Source organism: Macaca fascicularis, chromosome 6, assembly GCF_037993035.2.
Source record: "Macaca fascicularis isolate 582-1 chromosome 6, T2T-MFA8v1.1".
Taxonomy (NCBI): domain Eukaryota; kingdom Metazoa; phylum Chordata; class Mammalia; order Primates; family Cercopithecidae; genus Macaca; species Macaca fascicularis.
The window spans coordinates 63,123,156-63,145,026 of NC_088380.1; the positions used below are offsets into that span (position 1 = coordinate 63,123,156).

The following is a 21,871-nucleotide window of genomic DNA, read 5'->3' on the forward strand; positions in this document are numbered from 1 at the left end:
GGAGTTTTTTTTCTTCTTGAGGATGTGACTATTCTGTATGCTCTGTGTGGTTATTTTACTTTGGTTCTGGATGCTTTCAGTGGCAAGGATTCTACGTGTGTTCCATGGTTATAGATAGCTTTTGTGTGGTGGCTTTCTCAAATGCTGATTGTAGCTACATACTGGGTGGGTTTGTGAGCAGGCTCACTGCCTCCTTGGGTATCAGGATAGAGGAAGTCTCAGGAATCTTAACTCATTCCTCACTGTTGTGCACTTGTATCAGCAGGTTTTGTGTTACACTGTGCAGTTCAATCTCCAGGCCATTAGGTGGCATTTACAGGTAACAGCTGACTATCTGCAGAAGCAGATGGGCATATACTTGATCTTTGTTTATTGAGAGAAGCTCTCTTTTGCTTCAGCCAATGGGCTATTCTGTGGATCACCCACAAAGCTGGGTGGAGCTGGACTGTCAAGCTGGACTTTGACCTCATATATCCCAATGGTAAACACAAGCACCAGACCTGACTGGGTGCTTGAGGGAGATCCCGGTGAAATGTGCTGAGGTTTCTGCAGTGGGGAGCACTATCTCAGCTCCATGGCCTGGCGAGGTAGGAATGTAATTCACCTTCCTGTCATGTTTCTGTCCTGGCACTCCAGACACTCAGATAGACAGACCTCTCCGTCTCCAAGCTGCAGTGAATCTGAGAGCCATGAAAGGTACCTGCTCTGTGACTCTCCACAAAAGTGGTTATGGGGCGGAACTTCTTTTCTCAGCCCAAAACATAAAACTTTGAGGCTCTCCTCTTCTCTGCTGCAGGAATGCTGCTGCTCTATGTAGAGAGTGGGAAGGACCCTGCCTTTAGTGCAAGCCTGGGCCTGGTGAGCACACATCCAATGGGGTACATCCACCCCTAACAGTCCTGGAATGACCATCTACCAGCATGCCTATGCCAGTCTCCCATGCGTGCAGCCATGGCTATTTCTGCAGTAGTTGTGGGGAGGGTAGAGAAAAGAGGTCTTCCTCTCCACAGCCATGTTTAAGCACTGGGGCCATATGGCCACTGGGGTGGAACCACATTTCTCTCCCACAGAGCTGAGCATGGCATCTTTGCCTCTGTCGGAAGAGGCACCATCACCTTCACCCCACAAGTGGAAGCTCTCAAGCACAGGAAAGAACATGCTCTGGTTTCCTTTGTCCCAGGGAAGGGGTACTTTCTTGGTGGGTTGCACTCTCTCTTCCCATAGGAGCAGCACTCCCTGAGACCTGGGCCATGGGCATTCTACAGCTCCGCTAGGTCCAGTGAGGCCTGTGTGGCTGCCACAATCCCAGCTGTTGCTGCGGAATGTCTGCAGGAGATCTGGCAATGTGGAGACACAAGGACTGAGGTTGCCTGGGTAGAAAACAGTCTCACAATGGGTGTGCAGCAAATATGACACCTGCTACCACAACTTGGGTCCAGGAACAGGGTGAGTGACTGTGTGCAGGTTGGTAGTCTGGTGTAATGTCCTCAAGAAGTCCCCAAATCACCACTCATACTAGTGCTTTGGCTCATGAAATCAGAGGAGACCTCTGAAGTTTGGAAACCAGCAGTCTGCTCCAAGGGTGAAGGGAGCCAAGAACATACCCTTTTGATGAAATACCAAGTCCCTCGGGAGGGTCTGATCTCAGCCAGCCTTTTGCTTCCCTCTTTTTCTGTACCTTAGCTGCTTCTTGTGAATTCTCCACTAGTTCCAGCACTCTCTCCTTAATATTCTATATGAGTTATGATTACTCACCTGTACGTTCGATTCTTCTTTCTGAGGGGAACTGACATGTGACCTTTCTAGTAAGCCATCTTGAAATTTATAAAACCTGAATTTTAGTTTTTTATATTTATGGAAAGGCAATATGTGATTAATGATATGTTTATGGAAATGTTTTGATGTGTAGAATAATATTTATAGATGTAAGTAAAGGATATTTAAAAGGATTTTTTTTCTACGTGACAGTGTCCAATTTGTCTGAGAAGGTAGCAGAGGGCAAGTACTTTCCCATCCAGCACATGCTGTCAGATCACCTGTGCAGGATTTTCAAAGGCAGTAGAGAAGGGCTGATTTTATGACCTTTAGCTCAATATGTACTTTGAGTATAAGAAGGATTGATATTTAAAGAGAGTATTTTCTGTGTGCTGGGAGTCTGCCCTCACTCCCAACACCAGAAAAGTGCTGGGTGCTTCACTCTCACTTCAACCTAGTGTAAAGGGCTGCAAGGTGACCAATCAGGAATCTTGATGTGTTCCTGGATTTGAAGGGACACACTAGTTTACTGCCTGTGTACTATGGAAGGTAATCTTACAATGAAATATTGGCTGAAGCCATGTGTGAAGGTGGGGAAAGAGCTAAGGCTGCACTTTTACCATTTGGCAAGAAGTGGGTACTTTCCCATGGGCCTGATGTGAAAGCTGGAGCCTCTGGAATGAATTCTGCAAAGGCAAGGGGGTCCTGGAAGTGTGGAAATGTGGGATTTGTTGCAGAGGCAGGAGCTGATGAGGAGTAGCAGTTGGTCAGCTAAAGAAGATACATCAGGGACCTCTGAAGAATTCACAATCGTGTGCTCAAGAAAAAAGTCAGCTTTGGTCATTCATCACACCACCAAGAGCATCAACACTGAGCAAATCAAGCAGGTCTTTTCCTGCTTCCTTATCTTTTGTTTCTCTCCTCTTGCAACCCTGGGGATTTGGGTGTAAGGTAGAGAGAAGCTGACGGAGAAACAAGATGTCTGCTTTCTTTTTTTTCCACTGTAAGTTTCCAAAAGAGGCCCAATCTGGAGGAGGGAGAAAGAGTCAACTTAAAATGACTTGTGGAGTTTTAACTATTACAAGAATCTCTTTGAATTAGTGAAATGAGACAGTTCTTGCAAATAGAAATGACTATAGAATTTTTAATTGTTCAGCAACAAACAGAAAATCTTTTTCATCCAGGGACAGGGAAAAAAATAGTTACACCCCATAGAGCAGGTATTATGGGCTGGCATTGAGGTGGAAAGAATTATAATGGTCAATGACTTTATTTTTTAAAGACAGGTTTACCCATGATTGTTATGTAAATACATTCATAATCAAACGCTGTTTGCTGACATGTTCAAATGATTAAGTTTTCTGTGAATTATCAATATTAAATTTTTAAAAAGTTAGAAAGCATTTAGTAAAATCATTTCAAGGTTTATTTATACTTTTTTTTTTTTTAAATTCTGGCTGCAATTTGAAAAATTGGGGTCATTTCTTGAAGATGAGATTTTAATGAAGTTTTTAAAGAAAACGCGGGAATAAGTATAGAAACTTAAGGTGGGAGAAGGTAAATGCAATGCAAGTAGAGAAAATGAATAGGTGACTTTAAGAAAGAATTGGAAACTGAAGGGATACAGGGGGAATTCGAGAGAAACAAGTGCATGTGTGTATGTCTGTTGCTCATAGTGGTGAGGGTATAAGCATCCTTCTCCCTAAATCTAATCTTTCTCTTAAACTAACAGGTGCCTTGAACTTTAGGAAAAGTAAAATTTGAAAGTGTATCTTCACATTATTTAGTGATCTTTTCTTCCCTTAACATGTCTTTTTTTCAGAGCTCTTCTCCGTGGTTTGGCATGGCTACAGTTTACTGTCCTATTTTAAAAGACAATCCCAGGTTATTATGAGGAGGGTTAGCTGAGGAGACAGAGCAGGACCATCTCCCAAATCTTCTTCTGGAAGGCATGAACCAAGCATGTACAAGCAATAAACCTATTTCCACAAGCTTGTTAGTGTACTAAGCCACATACAACATTGATATATTAGTGCTAAATCTCAAATTAGCTACTGGATTTTTAGAACTAGGGGAGGAGAGCCAAACAAAGAAGTTTCTTCTGAATCTATAGCAGCTCCAGGCAGCTGATGAGCTACCAGCCGCTAGTCCTATGAACAGATATTCTGGGCTGTCTATTTATAGTGCCATCTTGTCACATGGGCTGGCATTGTTGTCTGGCGTTATGCTTTACAGTCAGGGAGCTTTACTTTTCGAATAGCCAACTCCTTTCAGTAGACTAAATGGGATTTTAAGCAGGCCGGAACTGAGTCCTGGACTGTACAGCCAAAAAGGTGTAGAAGCTCTAACTCCTTCATTTTTTTTACATAGGGAGAAATTGAGGTCCCTAAAGATTAGGACAGTGATTAGTTAGACTTAGAAATACACCCTACGCCTCTTGACTCCCAAGTCTAGTGCCTTTAGCAAAAACTTAAACTAAGAATTTTGTTTTGTTTTGTTTGGAGGGGGGTAAGTTTTAGATACGAGGAGGCCAAAGGTTTTTTTTTAATTCTTAAACCATATAATTAAACAAATTAACATTTTATAGTGTCTGAGGCTCCTCTATTATTTGCATAAGCAAAGGAAGAAAAAGAGATGTGTATTCTTTCAACACTTGCCACTGATAATGGTAAATATAAGTTAACAATGGCATGATCTGAATAACTTCAAGAGAGACTCAACCGTGCTTATTTAGGTGTAGGCTTAACACATGTAGGTGTACTCAACTGACCAGTGGTGTCTGTGACCCTGCGTAAGGCATTAAACAGTCCTGAAAATGTCTCCTCTGCTGTTAAAAAAACTGAGCCAGACTCATTTACATGTAAAATTTTAAAAATTGTAAAATATGAGGATAAAGTATTAACATTATTTTTTGTAATTGCTACATTGTAATTACAGAAGTGCATCCTCTTCTGTATACACTTGTTACCAGGGCGACTGCATGGATAGTCTATGGAGTTGTACTCCAGGGGTGCAGTTAACATAGACTGCGGGGCAAGTAGTGGCCTCACTGGCTTTGAGCTGTGCAAGGACCCTGTTACCATATGTGATTATACCTTTTTGTTAAAAATAATTTTTTATTTTTTATCTTTGTGTGTATATGGTAGGTGTATGCGTTTATGGGGTACATGAGATGTTATGATACAGGTATGCAATGCATAGTAATCACATTATGGAAATGGGGTGTCCATTCCCTCAAGCATTCATCGTTTGTGTTACAAACTATCCAATTATAGTCTTTTCATTATTTTTTTAAATGTACAGTTAAATTATTATTGACTATAGTTACCCTGTTGTGCTATCAAATACTAGGCCTTATTTATTCATTCTATTTTTGTGTACCCATTAACCGTCCCCTCCTCCCCGACACCTCCCACTATCCTTCCCAGCCTCTGGTAACCATTCTTCTACTTTCTGTCTTGCGGGCTGTCTGTATATACATTGTGCAGTGCAGGATTACTCTGCAGAACATGGCCCTGGGTAGCCTTTTCCTGGTAGAATGCCTCTTGGATTTTATAACTTCAAACATGCTTAGGTCTTAAATTAATATTTTTGACAATGTTTATAAGAAATTATAAGTGCACTTCATTTCATTGCATTCACTTTATTGCACTTTTCAGGTAGTCTATTTTGTACAAATTGAAGGTTTGTGGCAACCCTGCATCAAGCAAGTCTATTGGCGCCGTATTTCCAACAGCACGTGCTCACTTCATGTCTGTGTGTCACGTTTTGGTAATTCTCACAATATTTTATACTTTTTCATTATTATATATACTATGGTGATTGTGATCAGTGATCTTTTATGCTAATAACATAATTATTTTGGGACATCACAAACTGCACCCATGTAAGTTGGTGAACTTAATTGATAAATGTGCTTGTTGTGATTGGTCCACTGACCAGTCATTCCCATATTTCTCTTCTCCTTGGACATCCCTATTTCCCGAGTCACAACAATATTGAAATAGACCATTTAATGACCCTACAATGGCCGCTCAGTATCCAAGTGAAAAGAAGAGTGGCAGCTCTCTCATTTTAAATCAAAAGCTAGAAATGATTAAGTGTAGTAAGGAGGGCATTTTAAAAGCTGAAAAGGGCAGAAAGCTAGGCCTCTTGTACCAAACATCCAAGTTGTGAATGCAAAGAGAAATTTATTGAAGGAAATTAAAAGTGCTACTCCAGTGAACACAAAAAGGAAAGAAAGCAAAACAGCTTTATTGTTGTTATGGGGAAAATTTTAGTGGTCTGGATAGAAAATCAAGTCAGCCTCAACATTCCCTTAAGCCAAAGTCTAATTCAGAGCAAGGCCCTAATTCACTAATTCTCTAAAGGCTGAGAGAGGTGAGGAAGCTGAAGAAGAAAGGTTTGAAGCTAGCAGAAGTTGGTTCATGAGGTTCTAGGAAAGAAGCCATCTTTATAATCTAATTGCAAGGTGAAACAGCAAGCCCTGTTGGAGAAGCTGCAGCAAGTTATCCAGAAGATCTGGCTAAGTTAATTGATGAAGGTGTATACATTAAACAACAGATTTTCAATGTATATGAAACAGTCTCCTATTAGAAGAAGTTGCCCTCTAGGACTTTCCTAGAGAGAAGTCAGTACCTGGCCTCAAAGTTTCAAAAGACTGGCAGACATTCCTGGGGGCTAATGCAGCTAGTGACTTTAAGGTGGAGCCAATGCTCATTTACAACTCAGAAAAACCTAAGGTCCTTAAGAATTATGTGAAATATACTCGGTCTGTGCTCTAGAAATGGAACAACAAAGCTATTTACAGAGTGGTTTCCTGAATATTTTAAGACTATTGTTAAGGTCTATTGCTTAGAAAAAATGATTTCTTTCAAAATATTGCTGCTTATTGACCAGATATCTAGTCACCCAAGGACTCTGATGGAGATGTACAAAGAGATAATTTTTTTTTCATGCCTGCTAATACAAAGCCCACTCTGTAGCCCATGGATCAAGAAGTCATTTTGACTTTCAAGTCTTATTATTTAGGAAATACATTTCACAAGGCTATGCCTGCCATAGATGTGATTCCTCTGATCGATCTGGGCAGAGCACATTACAGACCTTCTGAATAGGGCTTACCAGTCTAAATGCCATTAATGGCATTCATGATTCATGTGATGAGGTCAAAATATCAACGATGCCAGGAGTTTGAAATAAACTGATTCCAACTCTCACAGATGGCTTTGAGAGGTTCAATACTTTAGTGGAGGGAGTAATGCATATGTGGTAGAAATAGCAAGAGACCAAGAATTAGAAGTGGAGTCTGAAGATGTGACTGAATTCCCATAATCTCATGATAAAACTTGAACCAGTGAGAAGTTACTTCTAATGGATGAAGCAAAGGAAGTGGTTTCTTGAGATGGAATTTATTTCTAATGAAGATGCTATGAACATTATTAAGATGACAACAAAGGATTTAGAATATTGCATAAATTTAGATGTAAAGCAGCAGCAGGATTTGAGAGGATTAACTCCAATTTTGAAAGAAGTTCTACTGTGAGTAAAATGCTGTCTGTTCTCACTCATAGGTGGGAATTGAACAACGAGATCACTTGGACAGAGGAAGGGGAACATCACACACCAGGGCCTATTGTGGGGTGGGGGGATGGGGGAGGGATAGCATTAGGAGGTATACCTAATGGAAATGACGAGTTAATGGGTGCAGCACACAAACATGGCACATGTATACGTATGTAACAAACCTGCACACTGTGCATGTGTACCCTAGAACATAAAGTATAATAAAAAAAATGCTGTCACACAGAATCACATGCTACAGAGACATCTTTCATGGACAAGTCAATCAATGTGGCAAACTTCGTTGTTGTCTGATTTTAAGAAATTGCCACATTCACCCTAGACTTCAGCAACCGGCATCTTGATCAGTCAGCAACCATCAAAATCGAAGCAAGACCGTCCACCAGCAAAAAGCTTATAACTTGTTGAAGGCTCTGATGATCTTTAGCATTTTTAGCAATAAAGTATTTTTAAATTAAGGTATGTACTTTTTAAAGGCACAATGCTATTGTACATTCAATAGACTACAGTATAGTGTAAAGATAACTTTTATATGCACAGGTAAACCAACAAATACCTGTGACCCACTTTACTGTGATATGCATTTTATTGTGGTGGTCTGGCACTGAACCCACAATATCGCCCAGGTATGCCTGTGCATTTGTATTCTTAAAATTCAAAAAAATCCTACCTTTTCCAAAATGGTAAAAATTATTGTGGAAACTTCTTGATTTATGTTTTAAATTCAACTGATCGGAAATCAAAATTACATAAAAACAAAGTTTGAAAATGCACCAAATGTCAGCAAGGGGAGCTTGAAAATTTTAAAAGATACATTTGTGTGTTCATGGTCCTAAAAGAGTTATCTCAGTGTCATATTTAGTGCCATGTGCTATTGTGTGCTTGGCTGGTCCTGAGCACATTTCCACACTGGTTGACCATTGCAAATGGAACAAATTCTGCTCTTAATTCCTCTGCATGCGGTTTTTCAAGAGCTCCATGACAACCTTTTAATTCATCTTTTGAAAACCAGCCTGCATTGCAAAAGCAACAACTTTCACTTTGGCTTGAACTCCCTCTTCAGTCTTTGACATAGGCCACAAATTACAGGGTTAGTTTCTTACATGTACCCTTCATTTTGGTGTGAAAACTTTTTCCTGTTATTTCTTGCTGAACTCTAGATTTATCCCTTAATGTATTTGATTCTATTGGCTGTAGCAACATGCCAAGCTAAATAGCTAAATTCTTAAGCCTCCCTTGCAGGTTTTGGGTAACCATGTGACAGAATTCCAGCCAATGATATATAAATGGAAGTTGTTGGGGAATCTCTTCAAAGGGGAAGTATGTGCCTATTTGCCCTACTGATTCTGTCTTCCTTTTGTTTGAAACATGTGTAGGATGGGTGGAGCTTCAGTAGCTATCCTGAGAACATGAGGGTCATGCCCAAAAGATGGTGAAATAGAAAACTAGAAAGAACCTGGATCTCTAATGACATCAAGGAGTACCACAACATACCTGGCTCAGCTCCCTTTGGACTTCTTTTATACTGGAGAAAAATTAACCCTGAATGTACTCAACATAGTATTTTGGGGGTTTTGGAACACAATTTCTCTTTTTTAAAAAATCTTTTATTTTAAGTTCAGGGGACATGTGCAGGATATGCTGGTTTGTTACATAGGTAGACTTGTGTCATGGGGGCTTTTTGGGCAGATTATTTCACCACCCAGGTATCAAGCCTAGTACCTATTAGTTATTTCTCCTGATCCTCTCCCTCCTCCCACCCTCCACTCTCTGCTTGGCCCCAGTGTGTGTTGTTCCCTTCTATGTGGCCATGTGTTCTCATCATTTAGCTCCCATTTACAAGTGACAGTGTGTGGTATTTGGTTTTCTGTTAGTTTCCTAAAGATATGGGCCTGCAGCTCCATCCATGTACCTGTGAAGGACATGATCTCATTCTTTTTTATGGCTGCATAATATTCCATGATGTACCATATATTCTTTATCCAGCCTATCATTGGTGGGCATTTAGGTTGATTCCATGTCTTTGCTATTGTAAATAGTGCTGCAATGATCTTTGTAATAGAACAATTATACGCATGTATCTTTATAATAGAACAATTTATATCCCTTTAGGTCTATACCCAGTAATGGGATTGCTGGGTCAAATGGTATTTCTGTCTTTAGGTCTTTTGGGAATCTCCACACTGTCTTCCACATTGGTTGAACTAATTTACACTCCCACTAACAGTGTGTAAGCATGTAACACAGTTTCTAAGTGATAAATGGATCTTGCCTATTTTTATCCAACATTCCCTGAGATCATTCCCCATCCCTAATTTGGAATGATCTTACCTACTCCAGCCAAGTCAGAATCTCCATTTCTTTCAGGGCAATTCTCAGACTCACATTCTGTAGGAAATCTTCTTTTATTCATCTCCTTCTTCTCTCATCAGTCTTTTAATTAAAACTGATTTAAAATTTTTGGTGTTTGAGTTAATCTCTCCTACATGTAATATATTTTTTTATATAGTCCCTTTTCTATGTTTTCTGTCCTTCAACATGGAAAGTCATTGGGACTAGATATCTATTGTAGTTCCTTCTGCAATTTCCCATTATGCTGCAGCAATTGGGCCTAGCAAAGTGGTGAGCTCCTCTAAAATGCCATGGTTATTAAGTGAATGAACTTTGTCAAATCTAGAGAAACATGGGATGTGAGGATCTATAATTGAGCAATTTTTCCTCTTCCTTATTCATATTAATCAGGCTTGGATTGTGGGGCCACCTCATCCTACAACTGATTTCAACGTCCACGTTTCTTACAGAAGGAAAAGGGAGGTCTCCTGACTTTTCTCGAGTATTCACTTCAGTCTGTCTCTGGGCTTCTCTCAGAGGTTTTAGGTTACTATTCTTCCTTTTCTCTTCCTTCCTCCCTCCTTCCTTTCTTCTTGTTCTTCTCCTCCCCTCCTCTTTTCTCTCTTTCTCCTTCTCATTTTATTTCTTCCTCTGAACTTTACAAACATTTTTTAAAAACAACATTTGAAAACAAGGGTTCCAAAATCTATGAGAAATTAGTTAAAAACCTGACCCTTTCCTAGCTTTTTTCTGCCTGGTAACAAATCCCTATACCTGAACTCAGTCACCATCTTGTTCTTGTCATTCAAGTGGTTCCTCAGATTCTCCTTTTTCCAGGAATTCTTCTTCAATGGACTGGCAGTGTGAGGCACAACCTATTCAACAATTGTCTATTCAGTGTATGTGTTGAAATCTAGTATGTGCTCATTGCTCTGAGATGATGTTAGTGAGTGGGAGCCAAATGTAAAATCAAGTATGATTTTTGACTTGAAAAAATGTATAATCTGGAGAATTTTGGAATTCACACTTATAAAATTCAGTGAGGGTATTCACCCTGTCATACAGAGGTTTAAGATTAAGTTCATCCTCTCTCTGGCTCCCCACATTATCTCTACCTCCTACCCCATGTCAAAGGGGCAGTCAGTGAACTCATGAAGTGCCTACTCAATTCCTTCCTTACTAGTCAGCTCACCTTCCACAGTTACTCTTCAATTGCTCATAATGTAACTTCTACAATACTCAATTCAGACATTTACAATTCGATTTTTTTTCAAATATTAATATATCAATCAAAGAGCAAGGAATTAGCACTTACTGTTACATAGCTAACATTGGTTTAGATATTTGGGGAGTGCAGTAAAGGCTGACTAGGATATTCTCCTGCTTCCTTTCTTCTTCACTTCTTCTAACCTTTGCTGATTCTGCCTATTCCTGGCAGAGTTATTCATTCTATGTTTCCATAGCAGTGATAATGATGATTAATATGGAGATTTAGTAAGTGCCAGACACTGTGATAAGTACTTTTCTTAAGTTTTTTTTTATTGAATCCTCCCAACAAACCTAAAAGTATTACTATTATTGTTCTGATTATTATAGGTAAGGAAACTGAGTTTCAGTTAACCAAACTAACCAAGGGTCTGCAACTACTAAATGTGGGAGGAGAATTCCAACACGGGTAGTCTGGTTTGATCATCTCTAATTTAAAGGGACAGAAACTGTCTCAGTCATCTCAGGCTGCCTTTCACAACAACAACAAAAAAACAGATTATGTGGTTTAAACCACAGAAATGTGTCTTCTCACAGTTCTGGAGGCTGGAAATTTCAAGGTCTGATAGAGGGTTGTTTCTGGTGAAGGCTCTTTTCCTGGCTTGCAGACAGCTACCTTCTCACTGTATCTTTATATGTAGGAGGGGGAGCAAGGTCTCTAGTTTCTCTTTTTATAAGGGCACTAATGACATAATGGGGCCCTACCATCATGATCTCATTAAATCCTAATTTCCTCCCAATGATCTCATCTCTAAATACCACCATGTTGGGGGTTAGAGCTTCAACATATGAATTTTTGGAGGATACAAACATTCAGTCTATAATAAAAATAAGCCTTAGGAAGATTAGATAAAATAGCCAAAGTCAGAGTTACTAGGTGGCAGAACAAGGACTGAATCTCAGATTTCTGGAGAGCAATGTTCCTCTGTGTTACTCTGAGTCAGGAAGGCAAAGGGGTCAGAAAGAGCAAGGAGGATCCTTGGTACTTCCAAATGTTCTTGACTCTTAAACAGCAATCCAGGTCAGGGCATCTTAACTTCAATACTTATCTAGGTACAGAGATCCCTTTCTGTTTTGCTGCATTATATTGGTAATATTTTTACTCACAGAGAGAGAAATAGATCTTTCTCCACCTGATTCAGAGACAGTGAGTAATTAACCCACCAGAAATGAAAACCAGGTCTTCAGAAAAGAGCTGTCTCTTGTACTTTTTGAGCTTGTATCTTCAGTAGGGGTTTTAATAGAGTAGTCATGTTTTGGTGAGGCTTGTAGGCTTTTGCCAACATTTTCAATATTGCATCAGTCAAGATTTCAATAGGAAACAAAAGGCACATTAAGATTGGGTAATTTGAACAGAGTTTGATAAACAGACTATTTACAGGGGTATGGACATGGCTTAAGAAAAGCAACAAGGGATGGCATGTAACCCTGTGTTGATATGGGCTCTTAACACTGGGAGGCCTGAAGGGACAAATAGAAGGAGGAAGGAGAGGTTAGAACCAGGAGGGGGAGCTGTATGAGAGGGCTGTATGACTGGTGCCAGGGCCCTCACGGGGGCCATGTGGCCACCCACGGCCCAGCATGGTGAGCCTGAGGAAGAATCAGCACCCTCACTCTCTTCCCACCTCTGATCACTTGACGCTGCTCCTCCAGAGCCAATGGCAAGAGTTATATTGATGTTCTCCAAATGTGACCATCTCCTGGGGCAGACACCAGGACTGAGAAGCGTGGAGAACAAACTAGAAGGATAAAGAAAAGATATCCAGAAAAAAATACCATTTTCAATGAAATGGAGGCTGGGGAAGTTCTCTTGACTGTCATTTAAGTTGTTTTGCCTCTTTCTGTTAAACCTTATAGGTGGTAGACAGTCTACCAATTGGCATGGTTTATTTTAGTATATATAATGAAGAGAAAAAGACAGCGTGAATTTAGATTCTTACTGAAAATGAATTGAGAAATATCTTATTTAATCATATTGTACTCAACAACTGGGTTCAGAGTTGTTATAAATCAACAGTGTAGTTTTTGAAAACCAATTTTTTGATTGATTGGACACAGTGGTACTTAATATCAAGTTATTGATAAGAAATTCAAACCAGTTTTTGAGAGAATACTTTGTAGAAATCATTCTGACAACTGATTGAGGAGACTTCGTCTGATAAACTGTAGCCTCTATTTCTGCACTCCCAGGAGGCAGTAGTCCCTACAGTCATGGAATAAAAGGTCAAGGTCCAGCTGTGCCACTCACTAGGGCACAGCCAGGGATCATCTCAGCTTCTTCATCTGAGACCCGAGGAAGAGAATCATATCTCCCTCCGTGGGTTGCCGAGAGACATTTTGCGTAGTGGCTGGCACAAAGGAATTCCGTAAATGTTAGATATTCTAGTTTGAGTGAGTTGGAGAATCTGGCCTGCAAAGAGCAGACAATATTTTTCTAAATAAGGAAGTGATACGTTCACTGGAATGTTGGCTTTTTAAAAATGAAAATGAGACTTCAAAGAGAATATGCGCCTTCTCCAGAAAATGATTAACTATGGCTGTTTTTCCAGTCTGTGATACAACACAATTAATTAAATCAAAGTTTGCCTGGAGTGTATGGAAACTGAGCCTCAAAAGTACATTGAGGTATTGAGGCAGGATAGATGTTAGGAACCAAGGAGCAGCAGGGGAGGAGAAGAAGCTGTTCTTTTCTGACCAAGGAAATTTGTTAGAGCTGTGGCAGCCAAGGGATGCCTTCAAAGTCAAATGCAAAGAGGGTATGCACGGCTATCACCTTCTCCCATGACCCAGGAGATAAATTTCCCTTTTTAGCAGCCAGCTTGTGATATGCTTTCAATAGACTCGTGAAGTAGCGTCATGTTCAAATGGCCCAAACCCTGTGACATAGTAAGGTGGTTGCTCAGCACGGAAAAGAGAATTCCTCCCTTTTTTTTTTTTTTCAGATAAATAAAGAGAGATCTTTATTAAAACAACTAATTTATTTCTTTCTTCTTTTTTTTTTTTTAGGTACCTTCCAATTTCTAAACATTATTTCCTAGTTCTTCACAAATCATTCTGCAGTGGGGTTCAGATCATAACTGTGCTTACATGCCTTGTATTTCTTTTTTTAAATTTTACTTTAAGTTCTGGGATACATGTGAAGAATGTGCAGGTTTGTTATGTGCAGGTATGCATGTGCCATGGTGGTTTGCTGCACCTAGCAACCTGTCATCTAGGTTTTAAGCCCCTCATGCGTTAGGTATTTGTCCTAATGCTCTCCCTCTCCTTGCCTCTCACCCTGTAATAGGCCCCGATGTGTGATGTTGCCTTCCCTGTGCCCATGTTAAAACAACTAATTTCAACAAGCCTCAAAACTTTAGCCAATAAAAAATAACAAAACAATGTAAAATATTTCATGTAGGTGGTATATCTGTTTAAGTAACTCTTAACTATCCTTAAGAGCTAGACCCAGAACTATTTGTTCTCAGACCCAGAGTGGACTTTTTCCACTCGAATTTCCTCTTTTTATTAGGTCTCAAAGACTCTGGCAACTTCCTTTTTCTTTGCCCTTTGACCTTCTTATCCCATGTTTGAAAGTAATTGCTTTCTGACTCCTAATAGAAGTCCTTTTCCTACTCTTTTTTTAGTACCCCTTCCAAAGCAATCCACCATCATGAAGACACAGGCAGATGTTCTTTCTTTCTGATTACTAAATTCAGATGTAATTCCCCTATAATAAAGTCTTCCCTTATCCTGCCTTTTCCCAAATTAAATTGGTCAATTTATTCTCTATAGAATGAGTTTCATTATTTTCTGTGTCTCATTTCTTTTGTAGATTGCTTTTCTGTAAAATGAGGATCTTAAAAAACTTTATGCATTTATAAAACAAAAGTAGGACAAGGTTTTCACTGGTTTCAACATCATATACCTTCGGAAGTTGTTCAAAATGAAGCCTGTACAATGGGCAAAGATGTTTTGAAAGGACTTTCCAAATGGAGTAGCACTGAGAAACTGAAGTCTCCACTCCTATACATGTCTGGTGCCAAGTAGGTCAAAGGGCAAATATCTCCCATGAATGGAACACTGGTTGAGAATATTATATCACCTGTGGTGCATCCTGGGAACTTGAGAAAAACATTTCCTCCTTCTCATGGAGGTAGTGAGATTCTGCTTCTTAAGAGAAGGTGCCTAAGAGACAGCAGCATTTATCTGCACTTCTTGCTGAGATGTAGAACTGCGGTCTGGGGACAGTTTGAAGACAGTCTTAGGGATGTCACGGGTAGCTTGGTAGTTGGGCTCTATGAAGTGAAATTTCAAGCCTACTTTAGCACATAAATGTATGGTTCATAGCTTTAAAATAATATTCTTGTTTTTTTCTTTCTTGGTTCAGTGCATTGAATAAAATGCTCACAGAAGGAAGTGAGATGATTAGTTGATTCAAAGGGCCTGTAGCAACTCTGTTTAACATGCTAGATGAGCCAGTCTTATTCAATGATGACTAAGGATCTAGAGAAAACTGGTGTCAGGATGGTCTTCTTCTTTTCACCTACTTTCAGTTGGCCTGCAGTGCCTAGGATGTGTATCCTGTATGCTGGTCACGGGAAGATAGGTAAATTTTTGCTTTGTTGCTGGTTCTGGGACAACAGCCATGGTAAGACCACCTGTATCAGTTACCTATTACTACATAATAAGATCCTCCACAACTTAGTGGCTTAAAACAATAACTATTCTTTCTTACAATTCTGTGAGTGGGCTGGGCTCTGCTGATTCATTTTTCTCTTCCGTATGGTATCAGCTGGAATCCTTACATGGCTGCACTCTTCTGAGGTTTGATAATGAGGCGAGAAGGCTTTACTCACGTATTTGGTGGTTGGTACTGGCTGTTGGGTGACATTTCTCCCCACACATCATGTGTCTGGTTGAGTAGCAGAACTTCTTTACATAGTGGCTCAGGACTTCAAACAATAATGAAAAGAGAAACTGCCTGGTCTCTTCAAGCCTGGGTCCTGAACCATAGTGGTGTGAATCACTTCCGTCATATTCTATTGGGCGAAACAAATCACACAGCCAGCCTGCGTGTCAGGGGACTGGAAGATAAATAGTCTTGAACTGTGATGGGCATGTGCCTATAAAAATGGAAATATCTCTTGTTGGCTGTCCTTGCAAATCACACACCGCACCACCTGTGGTAGGTAAGTGACACCAGAGCTAGTAAGCAATCACAGCACCTCAGATACCAAGGCACAGGGCCAGAGGCACGGGTATACTCAAATTCTTCTGAATTACATAAGCACAAATATTATCTTTTTGCCTCACAAAGATTGCCAGCTCAAGTTTGTAGGTGATTTGATAATCACATATGCAGAGATCTTTTTGACTCATTCTACAGAGTAAGATGTCATAGAGAAAAAAGATAGCAGAGGAAATGCACAAATAATAATTTAATGACTCCAGGACTTCTTCAGTTCAAAGTAGCAACCAAAACTTTGACCACTGGTTTCATGGTTAAAGAAATTTGGTCATAGTGGGAAATAGAGGGCTTTGGAAAGTCATACCTATGTTTAATCCTGACTCCATGACTGACAGCTTTGTGATCTTGGCAAATAACCTAATTCTCTCAGTCTAATTTTTCTCTTATATAATAGGGGAATGTCATGACTTCCCTCACAGAATTGCTAAGGATACAAAGTACCTTGCATACTGCTTCTCACATAGTAAATGTTTAGTAAATATGAACTGTTATTATCTTTGGATCATCTTACTAATTTGGTTATCAAAATATGGCCCTTTAGGGTTATCTAAAGAGCAGGCAGCCTCTCTGTACTTACCCACTTCCAGTTTATGAAAGAAACTTTGGAAGAGTACAAGTCTTTCCAACTCCATGGATACCCAAGTGAATCCTTGTGTTCCTGGCTTGTTAGCTAAGTGAAGAAAGTCTGAGTCATTTCCCTTCTTTTCATCACCAAGTTTACTATTTCCCAAGATGAAACTTTAAGAGTTTAGCAACTATACCCATGGAGGCATGGTTACACATTGAGTATATCCAGTGAAGCTTTACTTTGTCTCTGTTCTACTCTTTTTGGTGAGATAAGCGTTAACTATTAAGATATAAAAAGTAGAGCCATAAACTATTCTGTTAGAAAGGAAAACTATATAATTTTTAACACTAAACATAATGAATTTCCTGGAACATCACTCATTTGAATTGTTTTTCTCTATTAATAAGACCATTTTTGGGATCATGTATTAGTTTGTCCAAGTTTTGGGATATGGAAATACCATAGACATTAGGACACCATAGACATTGGGATTAGGAAGTGAATTTTCTCACCATGCATTTCTCGTTATGCCTAGGAAATATTTTTTCCTCCTCCCTCAAAGGCAGTTGAGAGCTCTACCTTCCCTTTGTCAATTTTTTTTTTTTTTTTTTTTTTTTTACTACTAACCACTACTTGGTTACCTTTACTTACTAAATCAGTCTCTTGTGTCCCTCAGCTCCTCCATCATAAACCATCATGTTATTTTGATATCGAATAGATCTTCCTTTTTAAAGTGGGGGAAGGGATTAAGATGTTAAGTGAAAAGGAGAACCAACCATACTCCCTTCTTAGGATTAGACCAAAATTCTTCTCGTGTCATGTTATCTAATTCCAATAGCCAGAAAGCAGCTGGGGAAAATAAATTTGCATACTGTGCATTTTTCCTTCTTTTGGAAGAATAGATTTTGCTCCTCTATTTAATAAAAGACAGAAAACTGCTTCTTGAAAATAAAGGCATTGGCGTTTTTAAGTGATCAGGAGTTCTTGCAGAATTGCAAACATGCATCTTCTAGAAGGAAGCCCTGTAAAGATAGAGATAAAACATAGGTTTTTCATTTGCCCTATACTGTATCCATATGAATGTTTTACTTTTCTGTTTGATCTTTAACTGGTTGGGGAGAGGACCTGTTGTTTTTCTTCCCTATTCCCCAAATCACTTCTCTGCTTTCTCAGTCTCTCAACAGTGTTCATGACACCTCAGACTTGGGCAATTGGATTCTTGCCCAGGGTCCTGCATTTCAGAAGGGTTCATTCTATTCTTCCTCCAGCTTTGCCATTTGTCAATCAGGGAGGAGTCTGAGTGGCAAAAGGGATGCCCCCATCCAGGGTTTGCATCTCTCCTAACTCCACTTTGAGCATGTGAGACCCCAGACAGCCCTGAGCTTTCAACCCTAGGCCACAGGGTTGGCTGAGGGCAGCTATTTGGGAGGATTGGTATAGTCATACCTGACTATACCCACAAGTATCCACATGAGGATCCTCATAGGTAGGACAGCGAGGGAGGGTAGGAAAAACAGAGCATCTGAAAGTGTCTATTTATATTTATACCCTAGGTCCCATAAATGTTAGGGGCCTGCCCCTGTTTGACAGCTAGTCCTAATCCTTTTTTTACAGCTGCAGAAATGGAGTAAACTGGGGGACTAGTCTCCAGTTATAGAGAGGCATGGGCCGGAGACACGACTAGAACTCTGGTTATTGCCTTGGCCAGCTGCTCCCCTCACTGGCAAATATTTACCAGCTGTAGAGGGCTAAGCTTTTCCTCAGAAGCTTTACTCTCTGGAAAAATAAAGAGAACAATTCTTGCCCCTTACTCTGGAAAAAGGTGCTGTAAAAACTAGAGATATTATAGTATAATCCTCAGAACGCTCTAATCCTAGAGGCCAGAGAGCAGAGATTTGAATCGCAGGTTCTGCTGGCTTGCTCAAATGCCATGTTTAGCATCCAAGTGCTCTATGATTGATAGGCCAGTAGTAGCTAAAAGATTATAAGCTTTTGTAAATGGGTGACTAGCTCCTGAAGAAAGCCACAAATTTCAGCTGATAATACCCAAGTAAAATAGTTATTATGACTTTTAGAAATGTTGCCAGAAATAAATTGAAGAGTTGTGTGTCTTGAAATTTGGTGCTGTAATTTCTTTTCAGCTGTCACTGCTAAATCCCCTATTAACTGAAACACCTTCCAAAGTTCTCTTGAGGTTAACTGAGTATTCCAGGCAATCTATAACTGGCATCTTCTTGCTCCTGAATCACATTTCAGAGCAGACTTCACACAAAACAGATGATAATGTTAGGTGATCTTCAATTAATAGTCCCTTTAAATTTACTATCTTCTTGGTGTCTCAGTTTGCTGGTGTCTTGAAGGTTTTCTATTTAAAGAATGAGCAAATAATCTAGAATAAGCGAAGACATATGCTCCGTGAAATATAGTCCTTGCTTCATCTAAATAGAAATAGCCATGCATTCTGTTCTATGTCTCACTCGCTTGACAAAGTTGGACTAATAAAAATTCAGAGTTCCAGAGACTGTGTATATATCCTGTGCATGTATAGGCATTTAAGCAAATATTTACCCCAGAAATTATTTATTATTGGTAATCTATATTTACTTAAATAAGCAGATTATAGATACTGGGTTCAATAATCTCAATTCCACTGGCTTTGTGATCTTAGATCACTCAACCTTAGCTGACTTCAGTTTCTTCATATATAAAATAGTGATTTATAGTCCCTGTCCTATAGTTTTTAAAATGAGATTCTGTATGTAAAATGCTTATTATAATACCAGGCACAAATTAAGCCCTCAATAATTCATAGTTATTAGCTTCAGTAAGCAAATCTTTGACACAGAATGCATTGCTGAAAAATAAGAAGGCTTCTTGGTGACCACAAGGTTGGGGACTACTGGAATCAATAACATCAAGTATGTCCTTGGATTCATATGTACATATTTAGGTACTCAAAGTGGAAAAATTAATAAATCATTATAATTATAGCTGATTCTTTCTGCCTATTTCCAGATGACTTCTTGGCAGTAATTTCCAGACTAAGGTAGCTTTGAAAGTGAAGATTCTTTGTATTAGTTCATTCTCATCCTGATATAAAAATACTACCTGAGATTGGGTAATTTATAAACAAAAGAGATTTAATTGACGCGCAGTTCCTCATGGCTGGGGAGGCCTCAGGAAACTTACAATCGTGGCAGAAGGCAAAGAAGAAGCAGGAACCTTCCTCACAAGGTGGCAGGAGAGACAGTGAGGAAGTGCCATACTTTAAAACCATCAGCTCTCATGAGACTTCACTCATGATCACGAGAACAGCATGCGGGAAACTTCCCCCATGATTCAGTCACCTCCTACCAGCTCCCTCCTTGACACGTGGGGATTACAATTTGAGATGAGATTTGGGTGGGTACACAGAGACAAACCATATATATCAATTCTAAATGTTTAATACCAGTACTATTAGAGGAGGGTCCAGTCCCCTTCAGGACATAAGGATCTATGATCCTCTGTCAGAACATATGAGACCCTTTCCTTTGGCTGTAACCAAAAGATTATAAATGTACATCCAGGAATAAAAATAATATATTATAATATATTAAAATTTTGTGTGTGCACGTGTGTGTGTATGAATGTAACTTTTTTTGTGCCAAATCTAAAGACTCTTTACCTAGTCCTAAGGCGTCATGAAGATCTTCTGCAGTTTTTTTTCTAGAATTTTTATAGTTTTATGTTTTACATTTAAGTCTGTGATTCATTTTGAGTTAATTTTTTTTTTTATAAGATGTGAAGCTTAGGTTAAGGTTCATGTTTTTGCCTATGGTTGTTCAATTGCTCTAACAGCATTTATTGAAAAGGTTAATTATTTATTTGTACTTTTGCCAAATTTAATTATTCATACTCATGTGGCCATGCTTCTGTTTTCTCTGTTTTATACCACTTAGTTGTGTCTATCCTACTATCAGTCCCACACTGTCTTGATTACTGTAGCTATATATTACTGTAGCTATATAGTAAACTTTAACAATAGGAAGATGAACTTTCTTCTTCTTTTTTCAAAATCGTTTTGGCTGTTTAAGGTCTTTTTTTGGTATACATTTTAGAATAAAAGTCATACTTATATGAAATACCTTACTAAAGTTTTAATAGGAATTACGATAACTCTACAGAACAGGTTAGGGAGGATTGGTATCTTTACTAAATCTTCTAACCCATAAACATGATATTTAGGTCTTCTTGTCTTTCACCAACATTTTGTAATTTTCAACATGCAGATTCTATACAATTTTGTTGAGATTATGTCATCTGTGAATAAAGACTGTTTTATTTCTTTTCCAATTTGTATGCCTTTTATTTTTTGTGTGCTTAATACAATGACTAGAACTTCCAGTAATATGTTGAATAATAGTGCTGAAAACAGATTTCCTTGCCTTGTTCCTGATCTTAGAGTGAAAGCATTTAGCCTTTCACCATTATGTATTACATAGATATTGTTTCTTTTTTTGTGTGTGTAATTTCTTGTTATGAGATTAAGGAAGTTCCCTTCTATTCCTAGTGTATTGAAAGTTTTTATAATGAATGGGTGTTGAATTTTATCAAATGCTTTTTCTGAGTCAATTGATATAATCATATGACTTTTTCTTTAGTTTGTTAATATTATGGATGATGATAGATTTTTGAATATTAAACTATCCTTATATACCTAGAATAGATTCCACTTGTTCATGGTGTATTAATATTTTTATACACTGATGGATTCAATTTGCTAACATTTTATTGAGGGTTTCTGCCCTGCTTTTAAGTCACTTTTGTTTACCTCTTTTTCTGTGTAGCTTAAAGTTTGGCAAGTGCCTGAAAGAGGAATTCTTCATGCAGAGCTCAGGTTAAATTAGTCATCTGCTTGTAACTATAATCACTTTATCTGAAGAATCTTACACAAGTAAGTAACTGTGACAGTTTCTTAAAGGCATGCAAAATGAAAACGATGTAATTGGAAAGATAAAGTGTTACTTACAGAAACGTCGACCTATAGATTTTCCTATTCATTTATAGGCAGGGTTTTAAGATTCAAATTTGAAGACATGTTAGATGTGAGACCATGACATGCCTATGAATGATAACCTATAAAGCTTATGTGTGCA

At 38.9% G+C, this 21,871-nt stretch overlaps 1 long non-coding RNA gene across 1 annotated transcript in view; it reads left to right on the forward strand.

Moving 5' to 3' along the window:
• Positions 1–496: 496 nt before the first annotated feature.
• LOC135971103 (uncharacterized) overlaps positions 497–21,871 on the forward strand; it is a 102,385-nt gene continuing 81,010 nt past the window's right edge. Inside the window, exon 1 of the long non-coding RNA XR_010587186.2 lies at positions 497–587. This is a non-coding gene — a long non-coding RNA (uncharacterized lncRNA). The remainder of the gene's footprint in view (positions 588–21,871) is intronic.